This window comes from Arachis duranensis, chromosome 10, assembly GCF_000817695.3.
Source record: "Arachis duranensis cultivar V14167 chromosome 10, aradu.V14167.gnm2.J7QH, whole genome shotgun sequence".
Taxonomy (NCBI): domain Eukaryota; kingdom Viridiplantae; phylum Streptophyta; class Magnoliopsida; order Fabales; family Fabaceae; genus Arachis; species Arachis duranensis.
Window position 1 is genome coordinate 50611827 of NC_029781.3, and position 13899 is coordinate 50625725.

At 37.8% G+C, this 13899-nt stretch overlaps 1 non-coding gene across 1 annotated transcript; it reads right to left on the reverse strand.

Annotated features, from left to right (window-relative positions):
• Window positions 1-7832: 7832 nt before the first annotated feature.
• LOC127743696 (small nucleolar RNA R71) lies at window positions 7833-7940 on the reverse strand. The gene has a single exon (XR_008005080.1). It is a non-coding gene; the product is annotated as a small nucleolar RNA R71 (small nucleolar RNA).
• Between the last annotated feature and the right edge of the window lie 5959 nt (window positions 7941-13899).

The window sequence follows — 13899 nt, forward strand, 5'->3', positions numbered from 1 at the left end:
TCAGCACCATAAAATATTGTAATAATGTCATATATTTTATATATATTAATTAATGAGATAAAGTTTAATTCATATAAATTTTTAACTGAATTTACACAAACGGATCAACTCACTAACTAAATAGTAATTTAGTAATTTATTATTTTAACCAAATTAATTGTTGGTTTGATTTTGATAATATAATTATTAAGGGTGGTAGGTAGGATAGTCCGTATTGTCTCATTTATTGAGACATTTCCAAATTTCTATCCCATCCTATCTAATAAACATCATCATCAACTAAATATTTTAAAACAAAATAATGAAACCAACAATGTCTAAAGCAAAACAATCATTATTCAAAATATATAATTAAATATTGTCCAAGTTTTTAATCAGTCAAGCATAGTCTAAAATATAACTTAAAGTAAAATGAACAAAACATTCCAAATACAAGCACAAAAGTAACATTTGAAACTCATTTATTATCTTAAAGGCAAAATCCCACCGAGCAAGCCTGGTCCACCCCACCAAAACCCGTCAAAACCTGTGGATTAGGTGATGCGGGTTAGGCGGACTTTTTTATTATATAGGTATCAAATTTTTAGTTCGGCTCACCTTTTTTAGCGAGTTATGTAAGACTCCAGATTTTTGAAAATTAAATAATAAGTTATTTACGATTTATTATGTTTACTCAAGAATATATTTTCAGATACTTTTATATTAATTGGGCAATTTTTGTATTCAAAATTTAAAGCTTTAGTAATTGAAAAATAATGAGAATTTTATATGCTTTAATTTGAATATTTAGATTTTGAATCTTATTTTATGAATTAAAAAAATTAATTTGATTATCTCTAATTGTTGAATTAGAGCATTTATTTGAGAATAAATTGTAAATTGGTGAATAACTAGGATTTTTATATATAATTATTATTTGATTAAATTTAGTTTTAAATTAATACTCTATTCCATAATTTTATTACAATTCCTATACTTTTTAAAACCCTAACCTCACCCTAAAACACACTACACTCACCCTCACAAACCTTAGTCGGCACCCCCTTCCCACACACACACCCACAACACTCTCCTCACTCTCAACACCGCACACATGCACTCCCCCCTCACTCCTACTCCTACAACACACACACACACCCCATGGAAGAAGAGAAGAAGAGAAGTAGAGGAAGGAGAGTGTCGCCGGTAGAGGGGGAGGTTGCCGCCATCGCTGAACTGTCAAGCCACCACCATGCATCGCCATCATCACGAACCTGCATGCCGTCATCGCTGTTGCAATGGAAGAGGGAGAGAGAGACGAATGCAAGAAGAGGGAGAGGGAGCTCCCGTTGCCGTGCTTCTCGTCGCCACCGCCGAAGGTCTGTCGCATTTGTGCCTCGTCACCAAAGCCTGGCCGTCACCGCCAGGCTGTCCTAACCATGCACGTCATCGAGACAATCACCGCTGCCACCAAAGACGCCATCCCCGCCACTACATGTGAGAAAGGGAAGCACGTGAAGCTTGTATCGTGGAGAGGAGGGCTGTTGATGCCACTACCACGACCAACCTTGAGCTGTTGCCACTGTTGTTGTGGACAAAGGCCGTCGGAAACGGCGCTATGGTCGCCAAGAAACACCACCGCAATTGACTGAGCTAACGCTACTACCGCTGGCAGGCTTGGCAACATGGACCCTACCTGCGGGTACCTACCCTGAATCAACCCGATCAGATAGGGTTGCCAACTCAATCCATTATGGGTAGGGTTGGACGCGGAGTGGGTAAGGTGCGGGTTGAGCCTAAACCCTACCCACACCCCCTATATATATGTGTTATTTGTATGTTTAAAAATCTTACATATGGAAGTTGAACCAAGGACCTTCAGCATGTGTTAAAGGTTCTTAGCCACTGAAGCAAGTTTATCAATTTATAATATTAACACTTTTATTTCTATAAAACCCATTCCTCATTTAATGAGATATGAATACAACTTTAATAACCCTACTTAGCCTCAATCCATTCATATTACAAACCCAATTTCGTAGCCTTCAGCAGACAACGGCTCAGCCCCTCAGGAACCCTAATCCTCTTCTCTCAAATCTAAATCTCTCTATACTTTGACCGTGTCTACCCCTACTCCCGTCGCTGACGCTACTCACCTTACCCGCGTCTGCCTCAACTCACTCATCGGAGGTGTTACAATTTCCCTTCACTCTTGTTGCCAGCTTGCTCGCGTGATTTGTTCTTCGTTCAACATGCCCATGTCACGTCACCGGCTCTGTTGCAGCCTACCCTATGCTTCGTTCCTCTGTTCAGCACTTGCTCCTTGTGCTGAAACTCTAAAAGTATGTTATATGCCTTCAAAATTAAAACTCAGTTATTATTTAATTTGATTTTAATTTGAGTTTAATTAGATATTTGATTATGTAATTTGATTTTTATTTGTGTTCATGGATGTATGATTTTAAATAACCTTGTGATTGGGAATTTTTATTTGGACTGATTGGAACAAATGCTGAGAATCTTTTTTAAGTTTATATGAAGATGAATGAAGTGAATGAATCAGGGATGGCACATGAAAAATTTCAATAAATAGAGATAAATAAATAGATCAATGTTAATTCTGTTAAATTTATATGTAGATTTTAATTTGATTTTAATTTTAATTTGAGTTCATGGCCTTATAGTGTTTAAGTACATATGCAGATTTTAATTTGTGTTTGAGTTCATGGCTTTATTTGTAGGGAATTCACTTCGAAATGTCAAGTACCAATACGGATGTAATGGCACAAGATTTGGTTATAGAAGAATAACAACAAGAACCCCAGTGGAAGCAATTGTTAATTTTGTTCCAGATGAGTCCACTTTGATTGAAAATAGTAACAAATCGAGCTTGAAGAATGTTTATTGGCAATACTTTAGTCAATTTCAAGAGGAAAAAGAGTGGAAGGCAAAATGCAACCATTACAAATATGTTCTTGGAGCCAATCCAAGAAATTGGACTACAAGATTGAAGAATTATGTGCTCCACTATTGTAAAAGGATCAAATTAGCAAACTCTAGGAAATTAATAATTGCTGATTGATTGTCCAAACATGTAAGGAGTGGTGCGGATACTTTTGTATTTGATTCATCTTATACAAAAAGGTGTATTACCAAGGCCATTAGTATGCATGAGTACCTTTTATCTGTTGTGAAACATATTAGAATGAAGGAAGTATATGCATCAATACAACCAACCTTTAAGGTGCCTGGCCAAAACACAATCAAGAAAGACATTTTTAAAATGTATAAGTTGGAAAAGCTTAACATGACTAAGCTAATGGATGAAAATGATAGTCGAGTAGCATTACAACCAACATGGTTGTATCGAAATGTGTTTTCTCGATTAAGACAAAAAGATCCTAATTAGAAAATTTTGCCAAGTAATGAGGAGTGGGACTTTACTAAAGAAATTTGTGGTAATTTAAAATTATTTTATGATGTGACACAATTATTTTTTGGTATTCAAGTTCCAATAGCCAATATTTATTTTAAAAAAATATGTGATATAAATGTTGCCTTGAAAAAATAGTCTGCTTTTTTGAATCCACTGATTAATAATATAGCATGTAGTATGAGGGTAAAATTTGAAAAGTATTAAGAAGAAATTCATGGCATGATAAGTATTACGGTCATTCTAGACCCTAGGTATAAGCTTGCTAGGCTTGAGTATAAATTCTCAATGTTATGTCAAAATCAAGATGAGTGCACAAGTAAGATTGAGAGGATCAAATGGATATACTATGACTTACCTCATGAGTACTAACAGAATCTGTCTAATTCAAGTAATGCATTTGAGGATTCTACACAAGTGCTACAGATGAATGCAAGGCAAGATGATGATTGATGAACGGATAATTTATATGCTTTTTGGCATTATTTTTAGGTAGTTTTTAGTATGATTTAGTTAGTCTTTAGTATATAGTTATTAGTTTTTATGCAAAAATCACATTTCTAGACTTTACTATGAGTTTGTGTGTTTTTCTGTGATTTTAGGTATTTTCTGGCCGAAATTGAGGGACCTGAGCAAAAATCTGATTCAGAGGCTGAAAAAGGACTGCAGATGCTGTTGGATTCTGATCTCCCTGCACTCAAAATAGCTTTTCTAGAGCTACAGAAGCCCAACTAGAGCGCTCTTACTTGCGTTGGAAAGTAGACATCTTGGGCTTTCCAGCAATATATAATAGTCCATACTTTGTCCGAGTTTTAATAACGCAAACTGGCGTTTTAACGCCAACTTTCTACCATTTTCTGGCATTAAACGCCAAAACTGTCATAAAAGCGGGAGTTAAACGCCCAAACTGGCACCAGAGCTGGTGTTTAACTCCAAGAAAAGCCTATGCACGTGAAAGTTTCAATGCTCAGCCCAAGCACACACCAAGTGGGCCCCAGAAGTGGATTTCTGCATCATTTACTTATCTCTGTAAATCCTAGGTTACTAGTCATTATAAATAGGACCTTTTACTATTGTATTTTCATCGGGAGATCTTTAGATCATTTTGGAGACTATCTTTGTATCACTGTTGATCTCTTGATCGTGCTTAGGGGGCTGGCCGTTCGGCCATGCCTGGACCTTCATCACTTATGTATTTTCAATGGTGGAGTTTCTACACCTCATAGATTAAGGTGTGGAGCTCTGCTGCTCCTCATGAATTAATGCAATTACTACTGTTTTCTATTCAATTCAAGCTTATTCTTGTTCTAAGATATTCATTCGCTCTTCAACATGATGAATGTGATGATCAAGTGACACTCATCACCATTCTCACTTTTGAACGCGTGCCTGACAACCACTTCTGTTCTACCTGAAAACAAGCTTGAATGTATATCTCTTGGCCTCCTGGTCCACGACGCATAGTTGCCTCTCCTAACAATAGAGCCTTCCATTTCGTGAGATCAGAGTCTTCGTGGTATAAGCTAGAATCAGTTGGCAGCATTCTTGAGATCCGGAAAGTCTAAACCTTGTTTGTGGTATTCCGAGTAGGATCTGGGATGGGATTACTGTGAAGAGCATCAAACTCGCGACTGCTGGGCACAGTGACAATGCGCAAAAGGATCATTGGATCTTATTCCAACAAAAGTGAGAACCGACAGATGATTAGCTCTACGTAACCTGTAGCTGGACCATTTTCACTGAGAGGACGGACGGTAGCCATTGACAAGGGTGATCCCCCAACATACAGCTTGCCATGGAAAGGAGTACGCATGACTGGATGAAAGAAATAGGAAAGCAGGGATTCAAAAGGAACAAAGCATCTCCATATGCTTATCTGAAATTTCTACCAGTGAATTACATAAGTATCTCTATCCTATTTTATGTTTTATCTGTCTTTTAATTATCAAAACCCCATAGCCATTTGAATATGCCTGACTGAGATTTATAAGATGACCATAGCTTGCTTCAAGCCGACAATCTCCGTGGGATCGACCCTTACTCACGTAAGGTATTACTGGGACGACCTAGTGCACTTGCTGGTCAGCTACGCGGAGTTGTGAAGAAATTTTGTGAGATCATGATTCCGCGTACCATGTTTTTGGCGCCGTTACCGGAGATTATTCGAGTTTGGACAACTGATGGTTCATCCTGTTGCTTAGATTAGGTATTTTTCTTTTTTATTTTTTCTTCAGAATTTTTAAGAATGAATTCTAGAGTTTCAGATGATGCTTTTATCATCACAGGAGCCTTTTTTATTCCCATCAATTTGGCTGTTGTATGTAATGCTTTGCTAAAGCTTGGCTAGCCATGTCTAATCTTTTTAAAGTGAAATTTTAGACTAACATTGCATGATTCCTGGAATTCTTGTTAAGAACTTTGAGTTTCTTATTTTCTTTTTCAAAATAATGTTCGAAAAAATACAAAAAATTTTTGTAAAATCATAAAATAAATAAATAAATATATAAATGATATTTTGTGTTTCTTGTTTGAGTCTAGTGTCAAATTTCAAGTTTGGTGCCAATTGCATGTTTCTATTTTTCTTGCACTTTTTGAAAATATATGCATTGTGTTCTTCATTTATCTTCAAGTTGTTCTTGATGATTTTCTTTGTCTGATATTTAAATTCTCTTGTTTTGTGTCCTTTGTTGTTTCTCATGTGCATTCTAAAATTGTTAGTGTCTCTAGTATGAAAACTTCTAAGTTTGGTTTCTTCCATGTCTTTCTTTTCTTAAAAATTTTCAAAATGTATTCTTGATGTTCATTATGACCTTCATAGTGTTCTTGATGTTCATCTTGACATTCAAAGTGTTCTTGCATGCATTCCTTGTTTTGACCTTAGTTTTTCATGTTTAATTTTATTCTGTTGTTTTTCTCTCTCATCATTAAAAAAATTCAAAATTATGTCGTCTCAAGTCAATAATACAGAGAATTGAAGATTCAGAATATACAGCAGAAGAATCATAGAGAAAAAGCTTGGCGTTCAAGACGCGCAGTAAGGAAGGATTTATGGCGTTTAAACGCCAGCCAAGGTACCTGGCTGGGCGTTTAACGCCCAAGGAGGTAGCCAAGTGGGCGTTAAACGCCATAATGGATACCATTATGGGCGTTTAACGCCAGGATAACACCAAGGAGGTAATTTTGTTTTCAATTCAATTTTTTTCAATTTTTCAAGTTTTAAAACTAATTTTTCAAAATCTTATCTTTTTCATATCCTCTCTTATCAATCACATCTTTTTCAAAATAAAATCTTTTCCATTTTTCTTTTAATGTTTTCAAAAATCTTTGCTAACAATTAGTGTCTTGATTAAAAAATTTCAAGTTTGTTACTTTCTTGTTAAAAAAGGTTCAATATTTGAATTTCAGAATTATATCTTTTAATTTCTTGTTAGTCAAGTCATGAATTTTAAAAATCAAATCTTTCTTAAATTGTTTTTCAATTATATCTTTTCAATCATATCTTTTTAAATCATATCTTTTACAAATCACATCTTTTTAAATTCTAATTTCAAAATCTTTTTCAAAACCACCTAACCACTTTCTCACATTTAATTTTCGAAAAAACCATCAACCACTTCATCAAAATTCTTTTTAATTATTTTAAAAAATTTTTTAGTTTTATTTAAAAATTTGTTTTCGAAAATCCCCCCTCTCACCTTCTTCTATTTAAGGACTAACACTTCTCCTCAATTAGCAATTCGGACTCTATCTTTCTTTATGTATTTCAAAATCTTCTCTATCTACCTCATCCTCTATTCCTATTTTTCTCTGACACCTCAAGGAATCTCTATACTGTGACATAGAGGATTCCATACTTTCTTGTTCTCTTCTCTTTCATATGCGCAGGAACAAGGACAAAGGCATTCTTGTTGAAGTTGATCCTGAACCTGAAAGGACCTTGAAGAGGAAGCTAAGAGCAGCTAAAGCATAACACTCTGAAGAGGACCTGACAGAAAATTTTGAAAAGGACACAGACAAAACAGCCATGGCCGAACCCAACAACAACAATGCAAGGAAGGTGCTTGGTGACTTTACTGCACCAACTCCCAACTTCTATGGGAGAAGCATCTCTATTCCTGCCATTGGAGCAAACAACTTTGAGCTTAAGCCTTAATTAGTTTCTCTGATGCAATAGAATTGCAAGTTTTATGGACTTCCATTGGATGATCCTCATCAGTTCTTAGCTCAATTTTTGCAAATCTGTGACACTGTTAAGACCAATGGAGTTGATCCCGAGGTCTACAGACTTATGCTTTTCCCTTTTTCTGTAAGAGACAGAGTTAGTATATGGTTGAATTCACAACCTAGAGACAGCCTGAACTATTGGGAAAAGCTGGTCAATGCCTTCTTAGCTAAATTCTCTCCACCTCAAAAGATGAGTAAGCTTAGAGTGGAAGTTCAAACCTTCAAACAGAAGGAAGGTGAATCCCTTGATGAAGCTTGGGAAAGATACAAGCAATTGATCAGAAGGTGTCCTTCTGACATGCTTTTAGAATGGAGCATCATAGGTATCTTCTATGATGGTCTGTCTGAGTTATCCAAGATGTCATTGGATTATTCTGTACGTGGATCTATTCATCTGAAGAAAATGCCTAGAAGCCTAGGAACTCATTGAAATAGTTGCAAATAATAATTTCATGTACACTTCTGAAAGAAATCCTGTGAATAACGGGACAACTCAGAAGAAAGGAGTTCTTGAGATTGATACTCTAAATGCCATATTGGCTCAGAATAAATTATTGACTCAGTAAGTCAATATAATTTCTCATAATCTGACTGGATTGTAAGCTACATCCAACAGTAATAAAGAAGCATCTTCTGAAGAAGAAGCTTATAATCTTGAGAACCCTACAATGGAAGAGGTGAATTACATGGGAGAACCCTATGGAAACACCTATAATCCTTCATGGAGAAATCATCTAAATCTCTCATGGAAGAACCAACAGAAGCCTCAACAAGGCTTCAACAACTATAATGGTGGAAGAAATAGGTTTAGCAATAGCAAGCCTTTTCCATCATTATCTCAGCAACAGACATAGAACTCTAAGCAGAGTTGTTCTGGCTTAGCAACCATAGTCTCTGATCTATCTAAGACCACACTAAGTTTTATAAATGTAAAAAGATCCTCCATTAGAAATTTGAAGGCACAAGTGGGTAAACTGAGTAAAAAGGTTACTGAAACACCTCCTAGCACTCTCCCAAGGAATACAGAAAAAATCCCAAGAGAGAGTGCAAGGCCATAACCATGACCAACATGGCCGAACCTGGAGAGAGTGAGGAGGACGTGATTCCCAGTGAGAAAAATCTCATGGGATGTCCTCTGAATGAAAAGAAGTTTCCCTTTGAGGAATGATGAGCGGATAATTTATACGCTTTTTGGCATTATTTTTAGTATGTTTTTAGTATGTTTTAGTTAGTTTTTATTATATTTTTATTAGTTTTTAATTAAAATTCACTTTTCTAGACTTTACTATGATTTTGTGTATTTTTCTGTGATTTCAGGTATTTTCTGGCTGAAATTGAAGGACCTGAGCAAAAATCTGATTCAGAGGCTAAAAAGGACTGCAGATATTGTTGGATTCTGACCTCCCTGCACTCGAAGTGGATTTTCTGGAGCTATAAAAACCCAATTCGCGCGATCTTAATTGCGTTGGAAAGTAGACATCCTGGGCTTTCCAGCAATGTATAATAGTTCATACTTTGTTCGAGATTTGATGGCCCAAACCGGCGTTCCAAATCAGCTCAAAACTGCCCGGCGTTAAATGCCGAAACTGGCACAAGAATGGGAGTTAAACGCCCAAACTGGCACTAAAGCTGGCGTTTAACTCCAAGAGAAGTCTCTACATGAAAATGCTTCAATGCTCAGCCCAAGCACACACCAAGTGGGCCCGGAAGTGGATTTTTATGTCATTTACTCATTTCTGTAAACCCTAGCTACTAGTTCTCTATTAGTAGGACCTTTTGCTATTGTATTTGAGTATTTTTTGATCACTTGGATCTTTTGATCATGTTTTTATGATTGAACCCTCTATGGGAGGTTGGCCATTCGGCCATGCCTAGACCTTGTTCTTATGAATTTTCAACGGTAGAGTTTCTACACACCATAGATTAAGGTGTGGAGCTCTGCTGTACCTCGAGTATTAATGCAATTACTATCGTTCTTCTATTCAATTCAGCTTATTCTTGTTCTAAGATATTCATTCGTACCCAAGAACATGATGAATGTGATGATTATGTGATGCTCATCATCATTCTCACTTATGAACGCGTGCCTAACAACCACTTCCGTTCTACAAGCAAACAAGACTTGAATGTTTATCTCTTAGGTTCCTTAATTAGAATCTTCGTGGTATAAGCTAGAATTGATGGCGGCATTCAAGAGAATCCGGAAGATCTAAACCTTGTCTGTGGTATTCTGAGTAGGATTCAAGGATTGAATGACTGTGATGAGCTTCAAACTCCCGATTGTGGGGCGTTAGTGACAGACACTAAAGAATCACTGGATTCTATTCTGACATGATCGAGAATCGACAGCTGAATAGCCGTGCTGTGACAGATCGGGTTGAACATTTTCACTGAGAGGACGGGACTGTAGCCATTGACAACGGTGATGCCCAACATACAGCTTGCCATGGAAAGGAGTAAGAAGGATTGGATGAAGATAGTAGGAAAGCAGAGAGACGGAAGGGACAAAGCATCTCCATACGCTTATCTAAAATTCTCACCAATGAATTACATGAGTATCTCTATCTTTATCTTCATGTTTTATTCATCATTCGTAACCATTTGAGTCTGCCTGACTGAGATTTACAAGATGACCATAGCTTACTTCATACCAACAATCTCCGTGGGATCGACCCCTTACTCGCGTAAGGTTTATTACTTGGACGACCCAGTGCACTTGCTGGTTAGTTGTGCGAAGTTGTGATAAAGATTTGAGATTGCAATTGAGCGTACCATGTTGATGGCACCATTGATGATCACAATTTCGTGCACCAAGGAACCAAGGGAATCTGAGGTTCATACAGAGACCATAGAGATTCCATTAAACCTACTTTTGCCATTCATGAGCTCTGATGAGTATTCTTCCTCTGAAGAGGATGAAGATATTACTGAAGAGCAAGTTGCTAAGTACCTTGGAGCAATCATGAAGCTGAATACCAAGTTATTTGGTAATGAGACTTTGCAGGATGAACCCCTTTGCTCACCAATGAACTGAATGACTTGATTAGGCGGACATTACCTCAGAAGAAACCGAATCCCAGAAAATTCTTAATACCCTGTACCATAGACACCATGACCTTTGAAAAGGCTCTGTGTGACCTAGGGTCAGGCATAAACCTCATGCCACTCTCTGCAATGGAGAAATTGGGAATCTTTGAGGTACAAGCTTCAAGAATCTCACTAGAGATGGCAGACAAATCCTTAAAATAGGTTTATGGACTTGTAGAGGATGTTTTAGTGAAGGTTGAGGGCCTTTACATCCTTGCTGACTTCATAATCCTGGACACTGGAAAGAATAAGGATGAATCCATCATCATTGGCAGACCCTTCCTAGCCACAGCAAAAGTTGTCATTGATGTTGGCAGAGGAGATTTAGTCCTTCAAATGAATGAGGATTACCTTGTGTTTAAGGCTCAAGGATCTCCTTCTGTACACATCGAGAAGAAGCATGAAAAGCTTCTCTCAATACAAAGTCAAACAGAGCCCTCACATTTAAACTCTAAGTTTGGTGTTGAGAGGCCATCATCATGCTCTGAGTATCTGTAAGGCTCCATGAGAGCTCACTGTCAAGCTATTGACATTAAAGAAGCGCTTGTTGGGAGGCAACCTAATTTTTACTTATCTATGCTGAATTTCTATTTTCATTTGTTATTTTATGTTTTCTTTAGGATGATGATCATGTGGAGTCACAAAAACAAAAGAAAAAATAAAAAATAGCATTGAAAACAACACACCCTGGAGGATGAGCTTACTGGCATTTAAAGGCCAGTAAAGGTAGCAGAATGGGCGTTAAACACCTAGTCTGGCACCATTCTCGGCGTTTAACACCAAAAGGGCACCAGACTGGCGTTTAACACCAGAAAAGGACACCAAGCTGGCGTTAAACACTAGAAAGGGAAGAAAAACTGGCATTAAACGCTAGAAATGGGTAGCAACCTGGCGTTTAATGCCAGGATTGCACTCAAAGGGGCGTTTAGACGCCAAAATGGTGCAGGGATGAGAAATCCTTGACACCTCAGGATCTGTGGACCCCACAGGATCCCCACCCACCTTAACTCACTCTCTCTCTTCTTCACACCTTCCCATAACACCCTTCCCCAAATATCCCTCACCAATCACATCTATTTCACCTCCACATCACCTCTTCACCAATCACCTCCACCCACTCTTCCCCAAAAACCCCACCCACCTCACCATTCAAATCCAAATCCTTTCCCTCCCAAACCAACCCCTAATACACGAACCCTACCCTCTCTTTCCACTCCTATATAAACCCCTCATCTATCCTTCAAATTCACACATCACAAACATTTCTTCTCCCCCTTGGCCGAACCACTCACAACTCTCCATCTCCTCCATTTCTTCTTCTTCTTCGTCCTTCTTTCTTTTTTTGCTCGAGGACGAGCAAACCTTTTAAGTTTGGTGTGGAAAAAGTATTACTTTTTGTGTTTCCATAACCATTTATGGCACCTAAGGCCGGAAAAACCTCTAGAAAGAGGAAAGGGAAGGCAAAAGCTCCCACCTCTATGTCATGGAAGATGGAGAGATTCATCTCAAAGGTCCATCAAGACCACTTCTATGAAGTTATGGCCAAGAAGAAGGTGATCCCTGAGGTCCCTTTCATGCTCAAAAGGAATGAGTATCCGGAGATCCGACATGAGATTCGAAAAAGAGGTTGGGAAGTTCTCACCAACCCCATTCAACAAGTTAGAATCTTAATGGTTCAAGAGTTCTATGCTAATGCATGGATCACTAAGAACCATGATCAAAGTGTGAACCTAAACCCAAAGAATTGGCTTACCATGGTTCGGGGGAAATACTTAGATTTCAGTCCGAAAAATGTAAGGTTGCCATTCAACTTCCCAATGATGCAAGGAGATACACGCCCCTACACTAGAAGGGTCAACTTTGATCAAAGGTTGGACCAAGCCCTCTTGGACATATGTGTAGAAGGAGCTCAATGGAAGAGAGACTCCAAAGGCAAGCCGGTTCAACTAAGAAGGCCTGACCTTAAACCCGTGGCTAGAGGATGGTTGTTGTTCATCCAACGCTCTATCATTCCTACTAGCAACAGATCCAATATGACTGTGGATTGGGCTATCATGATCCATAACATCATGATTGGAGAGGAAGTAGAAGTTCATAAGGTCATATCTCTAGAACTCTACAAGGTGGCTGACAAGACTTCCACTTTGGCAAGGTTAGCCTTCCCTCATCTCATTTGTCACCAATGCAATTCAGCCGGAATTGTCATAGAGGAAGACATCCTCATTGAGGAGGACAAGCCCATCACTAAAAAGAGGATAGAGCAAACAAGAGAGCCCACTTATGGACCTCAACAGAGCATGAGAAAGTCCCTCATCAAGAAATCCCTGAGATGCCTCAAGGGATACATTTTCCTTCACACAACTATTGGGAGAAACACAACACCTCTTTGGGAGATTTGAGTTCCAATATGGAGCAACTAAGAATGGAGCACCAAGAGCACTCCATTATTCTCCATGAAATTAGAGAGAATCAAATAGCCATGAGTGAAGAGCAACAAAGGCAAGGAAGGGACATAGAGGAGCTCAAGCGTTCCATTGGATCTTCAAGAGGAAGAACTAGCCGCCATCACTAAGGTGGACCTGTTCTTTGATTTTCTTGTTCTTATCTTTCTATTTTTTGATTTTTATGCTTTATGTGCTATCTATGTTTGTGTCTTCATTATATGATCATTAGTGCTAGTATCTATGTCTTAAGGCTATGAATATCCTATGAATCCTTCTCCTTTCTTAAATGAAAAATGTGCCTAATTACAAAAGAACAAGAAGTACTTGAATTTCAAAATTTATCTTGAAATTAGTTTGATTATTTTGATATGGTGGCAATACTTTTTGTTTTCTGAATGAATGCTTGCACAGTGGATAATTTTGATAGTGAAGTTTATGAATGTTAAAATTGTTGGCTCTTGTAAGAATGATGAAAAAAGAGAAATGTTATTGATAATCTGAAAAATAAAAAAAAAATTGATTCTTGAAGCAAGAAAAAGCAGTGAATAACAAAGCTTGCGAAAAAAATGGCGAAAAAGAAAAAGAAAGAAAAAGAAAAAGCAAGCAGAAAAAGCCAACAGCCCTTTAAACCAAAAGGCAAGGGTAAAATGTATCCAAGGCTTTGAGCATTAATGGATAGGAGGGCCCAAAAGAATAAAATCCTGGCCTAAGCGGCTAAATCAAGCTGTCCCT